The sequence below is a fragment of the Notamacropus eugenii genome, chromosome 1 (assembly GCF_028372415.1).
Source record: "Notamacropus eugenii isolate mMacEug1 chromosome 1, mMacEug1.pri_v2, whole genome shotgun sequence".
Lineage (NCBI taxonomy): Eukaryota > Metazoa > Chordata > Mammalia > Diprotodontia > Macropodidae > Notamacropus > Notamacropus eugenii.
Genome location: NC_092872.1, coordinates 314,432,531 through 314,443,809, shown reverse-complemented (window position 1 = coordinate 314,443,809; position 11,279 = coordinate 314,432,531).

The window sequence follows — 11,279 nt, the reverse complement described above, 5'->3', positions numbered from 1 at the left end:
CAAAATGGTTGAACAAGTTATGGTATATGAATGTGATGGAATACTATTGTGAAGTAATAAATGGTGAAGGTGATGGTTTCAGAAAAATCTGGGAAGATTTATATTAACTAATGCAAAATAAGTAAGCAAAACTATATCATTATACACAGTAACAGCAATATTGTATCTTAATGATAATCAACTGTGAAAGACTTAGAAACTTTGATTAACACAATGACATCTTTGTTCATGATAAAAAATGCTATCTACCTTTACATAGAGCACTGACTGACCCAGTGCAGATTGAGGAATTTCCCCCTCTTTTTCTTATTTTTTGGACTCAGAAATGCAGAAAACTGCTTCTTTCATGACTTCGTATTTGTAACAGGTTTTACATTTCCTGCCTTCTCCATGGAGGGAATGTGAGCATCTAAAACTGAAAATAAAGTAAAATTGAATTTTTTTTTTTTTGGTATTTAAATTTATTTATTTAAGTTTTCAACATTCATTTCCACAAAATTTTGGGTTCCAAATTTTCTCCCCATTTCTCTCCTCCCCCACCCCAAAATGCCAAGCATTCTAATTGTCCCTATCACCAATCTGCCCTCCCTTCTAACATCCCTTCCTTCCCTTATCCCCATCTTCTCTTTTGTTCTGTAGGGCAAGATAACTTTCTATACCCCATTACCTGTATTTCTTATTTCCTAGTTGCAAGAACAATGCTTAACAGTTGTTCCTAAAACTTTGAGTTCTAACTTCTCTTCATCCCTCCCTCCCCACCCATCCCCTTTGGGAAGGCAAGCAATTCAATATAGGCCATATCTGTGTAGTTTTGCAAATGACTTCCATAATAGTCATGCTGTGTAAGACTAACTATATTTCCCTCCATCCTATCTGTGCGCCCCATTTCTTCTGTTCTTTCTTTTGATTCTATCCCTCTCCAAGAGTGTTGACTTCTAATTGCTATCTCCTCCCACTGCCCTCCCTTCCATTATCCCCCCCACCCTTCTTATCCCCTTCTCCCCCACTTTCCTGTATTGTAAGATAGGTTTTCATACCAAAATGAGTGTGTATTTTATTCCTTCCTTTAGTAAAATGTGATGACAGTAGGCTTCATGTTTTTTCTCTCACCTCTCCACTTTTTCCCTCCACTGAAAAGTCTTTTACTTGCCTCTTTTATGAGAGATAATTTGCCCCATTCTATTTCTCCCTTTCTCCTCCCAATATATTTCTCTCACTGCTAAATCTCATTATTTTAAGATATGATCCCATCCTATTCAATTCACCCAGTGTTCTCTGTGTGTGTGTGTGTGTGTGTGTGTGTGTGTGTGTGTGTGTAATCCCACCACCTACCCAGATATTGAAAAAAGTTTCAAGAGTTACAAATATTGTCTTTCCATGTAGGACTGTAAATAGTTCAACTTTAGTAAGTCTCTTATGACTTCTCTTTGCTGTTTACCTTTTCATGCTTCTCTTGATTCTTGTGTTTGAAAGTCAAATTTTCTTTTCATCTCTGGTCTTTTCATCAAGAATGTTTGAAAGTCCTCTATTTCATTGAAAGACCAATTTTTTCCCCTGAAACATTATACTCAGTTTTTCTGGGTAGGTGATTCTTGGTTTTAGTCCTAGTTCCTTTGACTTCTGGAATATCATATTCCACACCCTTTGATTCCTTAATGTAGAAGCTGTCAGGTCCTGTGTTATTCTGATTGTATTTCCACAATACTTGAATTGTTTCTTTCTAGCTGCTTGCAATATTTTCTCCTTGACCTGGGAACTCTAGAATTTGGCCACAATGTTCCTAGGAGTTTCTCTTTTTGGATTTCTTTCAAGAGATGATCAGTGGATTCTTTCAATATTTATTTTGCCCTCTGGTTCTAGAATATCAGGGCAGTTTTCCTTGATAATTTCATGAAAGATGATGTCTAGGCTCTTTTTTTGATCATGGCTTTCAGGTAGGCCCATAATTTTTAAATTGTCTCTCCTGGATCTATTTTCCAGGTCAGTTGTTTTTCCCATGAGATATTTCACATTATCTTCCATTTTTTCATTCTTTTGGTTTTGTTTTGTGATTTCTTGGTTTCTCATCAAGTCATTAGCCTCCATCTGTTCCATTCTAATTTTGAAAGAACTATTTTCTTGAGTGAGCTTTTGGACCTCCTTTTCCATTTGGCTGATTCTGCTTTTGAAAGCATTCTTCTCCTCATTGGCTTTTTGAACCTCTTTTGCCAATTGAGTTAGCCTATTTTTCAAGGTGTTATTTTCTTCAGCATTTTTTGGGGTCTCCTCTAGTAAGGTGTTGACCCACTTTTCATGCTTTTTTTTTGCATCTCTCTCATTTTTCTTCCCAGTTTTTCCTCCACCTCTCTAACTTGATTTTCAAAATCCTTTTTGAGTTCTTCCATGGTCTGAGACCATTGAATATTTATTTTGGATGTTTGGGATATAGAAGCCTTGACTTTTATGTCTTTCCCTGATGGTAACCATTGTTCTTCCTCATCTGAAAGGATGGGAGAAGGTATCTGTTCACCAAGAAAGTAACCTTCTATAGTTTTATTTTTTTTCCCTTTTTTGGGCATCTTCCCAGCCAGTTACTTGACTTTTGGGTCCTTTGTTAAGAGTAGGGTATACTCTGGGAATCTGTAAGATTTCAGTTCCTCCAAGGTGGCATAATCAAGCGTGTACTGTTCTGGGTGCAGGGAGGGATTTTTGTGCCCAGAATCTTAGCTCTCCACAGCCACCGGGCCTCCAGTTCTGCCAAATCAGCACTGGGGGCTGATTTTCAGATATGCTGGATGAGCAGGGCTGCCATTCAGTGTGAGACAAAGACCAGCTCCCCCAGGGCCTCCACACAGGGCCAAGGCAAGAATCAGCTCCTCAGTGCCCTCAGGGTTTTTACACTCCAACAATGGATGCTGCTGTGCCTGCCAAAGTGGCCCCTGCTGTGGCTGCCTAAGGCTGGAGCTATGGGAAGCCCCTTCTCCCTTCCCAGCCAACTGAAAAAAAACCCCGTCGCTGACCTTTGGCGCCTGTGGGTTGAGGGATCTGCGAGCCTGCTGTTGCTGCGATTGGAGATTCTGCCCCTGAGGGCTGCTGGTGAGCCACGTGCTGTGGCCAAGGCTGGACTGGGCTCCACTCCACATCCTGAGCAACAGATGTTTCCTGTGGGCCTTTCAGGTCACCCTGGGTTGGAAATCTCCACTCTGTTGTTCTCCACTTCTGCTGCTCCAGTATTTGTTGAGAGTCCCTCTCTACAGGCATTTTGTGGGCTGTGTGGGGAGAGCCTCCATATCTGTGTCTTTCTACTCTGCCATCTTGGCTCTGCCCCCATAAAATTGAGTTTTTAAAAATTACCAAACTTTGGGGAATCTTTTGAACTAGAAAGAGTTTCATATATTATCATATGCTGATGGTGTTGTGAAGCCAGAATAATAATGTTAATAATAATAGTAGTTAGGATTTATATAGTATTTAAACATTTGCACAGCACTTTACATGTGATTTCATTTGATTCTCATAGCAACTCTGTGAGGTAGGTGCACCATTTTACAGATGAGGCAACTGGGACATAGAAAGGTCATATGATTTGCCCAGGGTTACCCAAGTAAGAAGTGTCTAAAATAGGATTCAGACTCATATTCCTGATTCCAAAGTCCTATTCTCTATCCACTATGCCTCATAGCTTCCTAAATTCTAGCAATAATAGTAGAGTGAGATACAGAGTCCATTCATTGCCCTAGATGACTGAAAAATCAGTTTCTATGCTTACTTTTCACGCTTGTAGCCTCTTCACATCTAGTAGCCACACTCTCCAGTTCCTCCAGATTTTCAGGGCATCTCATAAACATCCTCAAGAGAGGATACATAAGATCTGCCCTGGGGCACTTACTATTGTAGGGAATGTTATGTTGTTTTGTCCATACATGTTTTGTACATGTTCTCATGAGTCTGTCTAGATGTGGCTCATAGACAGGCAAGATTAAATGTGTCCAGTCTTCACCCTCCATCCTTCTCTAAGGGAGACATTGATTCCTGCCAGGAGGGGAAGTAGAAGGTTTGGGCCAGAAGTTGGTTGATCTCCTTTCCTCAGAGAAAGTGGAAGATACCAGACTAGAATTATGCTTATCTGCTAATCTGTATTATTAGGCTAAGAATTTTTTTTTTAATTCAAGCTGTGCATCTCAGGCTATGTAACCAAGGCTTAACTCTCTTCCTACGAAATGCCATTTCTACAATGAACACATGTAGTAAACAGCAGATAAATCCATTTATCCAAACAGTTAGAAAATAGAAATTAGAGAGTGTATACACACAGACACACACACACACACATATGCATGTATGTGAGTATGTAATATATATATATACATACATATATATATATATATATATATATATATATATATATATATATATATATATATGACAACAGAGTAAAATGAGATCTTCCACTAGAAGCAAGATAACTCAGCTAAATCAAGAGATTAACAATTCTTACATAAGGGCAAATTTCTCAAAGTCTCTAGTGTAGTATGCTGGGAATGAGGACATAATTGAAATGCTGGTTCCTCTACATGTTAACTTCTTCCCAGAGTCTTTCTCTCCCATTCAGAGACCTGAAGAGAATCTGAAACTATGTATCTTCACTCTCAGAGTAGAATGTGGTCTCACCAACACAACCCTTAAGCAGATGCAGATTACTGAACAATCAATCTCCACCAATGAGGAAAGTCTTAGGCAAATGCGTTTTGAGCTATCCCCTTACCCTATGAATGCTTTGAGTAAACAGGGATGAAAACATAAGCCTGGATCTAGCAACAGAATTCTATCCAGCATACTTTCCATGCTGAGGGGAAATTTGTAAATTTTATGGAAATAATAACTTTGTAAAATCTAGGTGACTACAAAGATTAATAAAGTGTAGTGGGTCATCAGAAGTTTTGCAACATATAGTAAGCAGAAGCAAAATCCCCAAAGCAGGAGAAGTTATAGTAGCTGACTTTTAGAATGTCTTTATACAGGTCTGAGATGGAAATGCCATCTATAATACAGAATGTGTCATGGGATGGGAGGAATGTTGATGATGTCAAAGAGGAAAAGTGAATGATATCATAGGACAGGAAATGGTGGTGTCTAGAGGGAAGGGAAAGTGTGGATGGAGCTGAGAAAGAGATCAATAGTGACTGTGTAGGAGCTTATAACTCATGTTGCAGGAATGGGGACAGCAGAGGCAAAAGATAGAAAAGAACTGAAGATGAACCCACAACCAGTCTGTAAGTGATCAAAAACACATAGTAATTTCCCTTGTCTCCAGTGGTTCCCTATTACCGCCAGGATCAAATAAAAAATGTTCTATTTATCATTCAAAATCCCTCCTCCCTTTCCATCTTCTTACCCTTTTTATTCCCCAACATGTATTCTTCAATCCAGTGACACTGACCTGGCTGTTTCATGAATAAAATGCTCCATCTCTTGACTCTGGGCATTTTCTCTGGCTGTCCGCCATGCTGGAAAACTCTCTGACCACTGGAAGCCTTCCCCAATCACTCTTAATTTTAGTGCCTTCCCCCTGTTAATTATTTCCTATTTAATTTTGTAAGCTGGTGCTTGAAATATATATATATATATGTTATATACACATATACGTATATATGTACATATATATATACATATGTACATATATATATGTACATATGTATATATATATATATATATTTGTTTGCATGTTGTCCCTCTCATTAGATCGTAAGTCCATGGAGGGAAAAGATTTTTTGCTAAAGGCACTGGGGATACTATTACTCATCATAGACACATAATAAATGTTGATTGATTGATTGAACAAGGGAGTGTGAAAGGATGGAATGAAAACAATGGAGAGGAGAAACTGGTATGGGGAAAGCAGAAAAGAGATTGCTACTCTAAAGAGTAAAGAAAAGGGTGTAACTAAAGAACATTTCTATGGTAGGGGAAGCACAAGATACATGTTTGTGATTAGAGATGTAAGGCTAATATCAGGTTTAGTCTGGACAGGATTTTTTACATCAGGAAATCATTTTCTCTAAGAAAATGTTTCTTCTTACAGCCCAAAGGGAAGAAGTCCACAAGGTTTCCAGAGCAACCATCATGCAGAGTGTTCAGGGAAACCTTGAACCAAAGATGGAATAACCAGTGGTAATGAATGATCATGTACAAGGAAGGTACAAACTAGGATTTATAACATGGACTCCTACAAGACATTGCTTCTATCTGATCAACATTGCTTCATGAACTGTGTTATGATCCACTTCTTCCCCTCCATTGTTCTCCATCACGCCCAGGTCTCTTGACTTCTAAAGAGAGAACAAATACTTTCCCATCCCATACTAGTCTCTTGTCTCCCTTTGGGTGAAAGGAAAAATGCTATGTCTTCTCCCCTGAGCTGTCCAACACCCAGAGAGGAATCCACTTTGGGACCAGAGCTCAAGGGATCTTGATAACCCACCTGAATTCATTTCTTAATGATTCACAAACTGTAACTTGATGAGACCCTACCAATTCTAGTGATTCTTAAACGCTGATTGTCATTAATCCTTATTCTCCATTCCCTTGTGCCCACATCTTTACTCCCATTCCTCTCATCCCAACCCCCAACAATGTCTCACTCTAAAGCTACCCACTCTATCTGCTCTGTTCTGCTCTCTGGAATGCCTGCTCTATAAATAACAAACTTCAAATTTGCTTTTATTTTCAATCTTTTCTCTTTCCACCTTTTTCTTCTCCTAAATACCTTGACACTTGTCTCCCTCCTGATGAAACAAACTCCTTGGTCACCCTTTCCAGCTCTGGTTGCACTTTCATTCCTTCTCATATAATCAGTGGTCAGACTAGGGGAATTGGAATTGTCACTCTATACCACCATTACTCAGTACCACCCAATCAAAATTCTGATAGCTATTGTCTACTGACCTTAAGTGAGTTCAGTGCCTAGGTCACAGTCTTTTTTGTCTTTCTCAACTCTTGATCTCCTCATATTAGGGGACTTCAGCATACAAATTAATACTTCTAACCCCTTAACCTCCAGCTTACTCAATTAAGTCATTTCATACAACTTATTCCATCAACCCACTTGATCTACACAGAGATGCTCATACCTTTGACCTTGCTATAGCCTACAAAATACATCACTTCCATGATCACAAATTCTGCAATTCCTTTATCTTATCACAATCTGTTGTCATTGTCATTTCTTTTTTCTCTCCATGTTACAAGTCCATTCTTCGAACCCATTCTTCATCCTCACCTTGGCCTCTAATCCCTCCAGCCCTCAGTTCTTTACCAGGTTATCACCTAGCTACAGTCTTCTACTTCCTCTATTTTAACCCCTTAGTGAATCAGTTCAACTTTACATTGTCCTCTTAAGTTTCTTCACCCCTTATCCTACTGATGATCTTGCTCAGCCAAATCTCAGCCTTGGATAACTCCAACCAGTAACCTCCTTTGCTCCTACTTATGTGCTGCTGATAAAGATGGAGAAAATCATGAAAGTGCTCATTGGGTTCACTACAAGTTTATAATATTTAATCTCAACTGACTCTTACTTCAACTGGGTAGAAAAGCAAGGCAATTCTCTTATGCTTCAGAATTTAACTCACTATCCCAATCGCCATAGCAAGTTTTCCAAGCCTTTTCATTCTTTCTCAGATCTCCCATGTCTCCCTCCCCCCCCCCACATTATCACTTGAGAAACTTGCCTCACAAGTCATTAAGCAAGAGATTTCTCTTCTCCCATCTTCTTCATCACCTATATGCCTTCTGTCATTATCTCCTCTTTCCATTCTTTGCCCATGTGGTCCTTCTCTTAACCTTGGCAAATATCTGTGTCTGCATGAGTGATTCTATTTCATCCCATATTTCTAGCAAATTGTCTTCTCTATCATCCCCACACTCTCAATTATCTTCAATCTTTTGCTGTCTACTGGCTGCTATAGCCTATTAATGGGTTATCTCTATCTTCAGAATTTAGCCATCTCAACTATCATATTACATCTCTCTTTTATGGCTAAAAGTTTTGAGAAGATCATCTTCAATTCATGTTTCTGCTTCCTTTTCTCTCACTCTTTTTTTAAGTTTCTAGTCTGACTTCTGACTTCATCATTCAGTTGAAATTGTTCTCTCCAAAGTTACCAATAATCTCTTAATTGACAAATTTAATGACCTTTTCTCAGTTCTCCTCTTTCTTGATCTTTCTGCATACTTTCACACTGTTGATTATCCTCTTTTCCTTGGACTCTCTTCCACAGGTTTCAGTGACACTTCCCTATGCTGGTTCCCACCCTACCTTTTAACCTTCTCAGTCTCTTTTGTTGGATATTTGTCTAGCTCATGCCAATTAATGGTGGTTGTACCTTAGGATTCTTTTCTGATCCCTTTTCTCTTCTCCCTCCATACCATTTTACTTGGCAATCATCCCACCATATGGACTCAATTAATAACTCTGTGCTGTTGCTGCTCAGATGTATTTTTTCCAGCCTCAACCTCTTTCCAGACTTACATTTCTAACTGCCTACTGTCTGCAGACATCTTAAACCAACACATCTAACAATTAATTCATCATTTTTTTTACCACAGACCCTAACCACTCCCAAATTTCCTTTTTATAGTCCAGGAGCACTGCCATTCTCCTGACTCATAACCTAGTTGTCATCCTCAACTCTTTACCTTTTCATTTCCTCCTACATCAAGTCCTATCAATTTTACCTTCGGAGTATCTCTCATAAATATCCCCTTCACTCTGCTGACAGTCACCACCCTGGTACAGGTTCTCCTCATCTTACTCCTGGACTACTGCAATAGACCTATGCTTCAAGTCTTTCCTGACTCTAATTATCCTTCATTCAGCTGTAAAATTAACCTTCTTAAAGCAAAGGTCTCACCCTCTCACCTTCTATTCATTAAACTCCAAATGCTCCCTATCATCACTAGGATGAAACATACAATTATCTGGCATTCAAAGACCATAATATCCTAGCACCCCCTCCTACTTTTCCAGTCTTACACCTTATTTACCCACACTGTAATCCAAGGACACTGGCCTTCTTGTTGTTCCTTGGACAAGACATTCAATTTCCCAACTCTGGAATTTTTCAGTGGTTATCCTGCATACCTGGGATCTCTCTTCATCTCTGCCTCCTGTTTTCCTTCAGATCCCAGCTGAAATCCCATCTTCTACCAGAAATCTTGGATGATCTCCCTTAATGCTAATCACATTCTTTTGTACATTGTATCTAATTTATTTTTCTGTGAAATCAAGAAATAATAATACCTTTAAGAAATAGTGAAAAATGACATACAGAAAGGCCTACCAGTAGCAGGTCTTGCTATAGAAACTCTACAATTGGAAAGAATTACAGGGAAAATAAAACCTTTCACAGTTTTTAAAGGGGCAGTTGCAATTGCCAAGTTTTAGTCAGTCTGAATTTTTTACTTCACTAAATGAAGCCAACCTGCTATTCTTAGACTCTAGTTCTAGAACTCACACTCCAAGACTGAGGGGATCTGATTGTAATTGTACTGCTGCTACTCCCTTTGCAAGACATTTTTCTCTCCACTCAACCTCCTCTTACTCTACTCAATTCCATATGCTCCTCATAGAGTGATTCAAAAGTTCCTGGTCTGGTGAAATGTTTTCTTCTATCCTCAGACATTATGATGAATTCAGTTACTTACAAGGCTGTGAAGAAACACTATCCTTTTGGAAATTCCAGGATTCACAATTAGGATTTCAAAACTATTTCTTCCACCTACAGGGAAATTAGTCTAAAATATCCAAATCCCAAAATATATACCAAACATATATTCAAAACATTCATTATAGTACTTTTTTTAGTAGCAAAGAACTAGAAACAAATTAAGTATCCATCAATTATGTAATGGCCTGACAAATTGTTGAAGACAGACATAGTAGAATATTACCACATTGTAAGAAACAACAAATATGATATTATGAATTCAGAGAAACATGGAAAAACATATGGACTGATGCAGAGTAAAGTAAACAGATTCAGGAAAACAATATACACAATGACCATAATAATTTAAATGGAAAGAATATTAAAAAACTGAATGCTATAAAATTATAATGTCCAAGTTCGGAACCTAGAGAAGAACAGATAAAAAACATATCCTTCCCTTTGTCACAGAAGAAAGGTACTGTGGCTATGGGATGTTGTATATACTGTCAAACGTGGTAGATGTGTGGTTTGGTCTTACCAAATTATTGGTTTTTTTCTCTTTCTTTTTAAAATCTTTGCCACAATGGAAATATCTCTGCATAAGGAAGGGGAAGATATATATTCTGAAATAAATAAGATGCAAAAACAAAAGGCATTTAAAAAAAGAAACAGCACATTGAATTTTTTTTTAAACTGCTGCATTCCTTTTTTCCCCTTTATTTTGCCTTGATTCAGAATTTTCCAAAAAATTCTGGTCAGCAGCCAAGTCAAAGGAAGGAAGAAGACTAAACCTCCTCGCTCAGTAGGCAGCCAGTCTGGTAACTTTTCTTCCCTCCAGAGGTCACTGAGTCCTACACTACAGTCAGACTGACAGAAGAAGGCTTCTGGTAGATTTTATGACCCATAATAACAGTCCTCCCCATGATGCAGCTGGGATAAAAGGGCTAATCAAATTTCATGCTTCAGGGTATGAGCTGATTACTGCCAGGGGCAGAAAGGAATTTATTCCCTGTGGTTTGGCCTTGCATGGGGGAACCCTGTGGATTCTGTGGGGTTTCTCACTCACTCTACTGACAGATGAAAAGGAAAAAAAAATGATTCATGAATCTAGAGCCCTCCCCCACCCTATGAACAACTTCCATAGCTTCTTAGACCAAAGATAATAAGAAAGTGATAAAGAGCTCATTGGCAAAGCTCATTGGTAAAGTTTGCTGAGAATATGGTATCTGTTCAGATGCTGACAACAAGAATGAATGTGGGGGACTCTTTGCAAGATCTTTGATCTAGGCCTGGTCCCTTGTAATGAGGTTCTTGCAAAGTACCAGGGACTCAGCTAGGAATCTTGGGCTATTCTAGGCCAGCCTCAAATTGGATTTAAAGGCCTATATTGACCTCAGAACTGGAGAAGGAAATGGCAATCTGGTGTCTTTGCAAAGAAAACCTCAGATGGGGTCATGAAGAGTCAGACAGAAGTAAAACGAATGAACAACAACAAAAATGGATCTCAGAACCATCGTATATTCTTAAGCATCCTTGAGGATGGTACTGTTTCAAGTCTAGGCTATCTCTTCCTTATCATCACCCCAGTTC